Consider the following 786-nt stretch of genomic DNA (forward strand, 5'->3'; position numbering starts at 1 on the left):
CCCTGGCTTTTCAGCTTTGAGCCGGCTATCTAGCTAGCTAGCTAGATAGATACGTAGCTAGCTAGCTAGCTAGCCGGCCGCACAACTGCCCACGAAACTGTCAAGTCCACTACATGGCTACCCACCGATATGCTGCTAGTCTGATACCTAAGCACCAAGGCAACCCCGCTAGCTAGCTAGCTAGCTAGCTAGACAGACAGATAGATAGCTAGCTAGCTAGCTAGCTAGCTACATCCATAGAATACATTCGCAGTGCGAAGAAACCACCAGCAGGTCCCCCTCACGACAGCTGCATACGGTTGCATGTACACTGCCTGGGGGGATAGCTAGCCAGCTAGCTAGNGGTCCCCCTCACGACAGCTGCATACGGTTGCATGTACACTGCCTGGGGGGATAGCTAGCCAGCTAGCTAGACAGCCACCTAGCTAGCTAGATATTCTCTCAGCTGGAGAGCTTGAAGAAGAGCCACAAGGCCTTGCACATGACGTCATATCCTCGGAATCGATCTGCTGCTGCTGCAGTTGCTGCTGTTGCTGCTGCTGCTGCTGCTGCTCCTACAGCTGCTGCTGCTGCGGCTTTCGTGCCTGCTGCATTTGTACTGCTGGTGAAGATGCAGCAACTGCTTCTGCTGCTACCGCTCCCTCGTGTTGCTGCATCTACTGCTGCTGCTGTGAGTTTAGGGTGTGTTTTGCTCGCTCCATAGAAGAGCCAAGCAGCGCAGCAGCAGAGCCAGGGGGGGCCGCTGTGCTGCAGCAGCAGGCGGCAGCCCCGGGGGTGCAGCAGCAA

The sequence above is a fragment of the Eimeria mitis genome, genomic scaffold (genome assembly GCF_000499745.2).
Source record: "Eimeria mitis Houghton genomic scaffold, Emh_scaff501, whole genome shotgun sequence".
Taxonomy (NCBI): Eukaryota; Apicomplexa; class Conoidasida; order Eucoccidiorida; family Eimeriidae; genus Eimeria; species Eimeria mitis.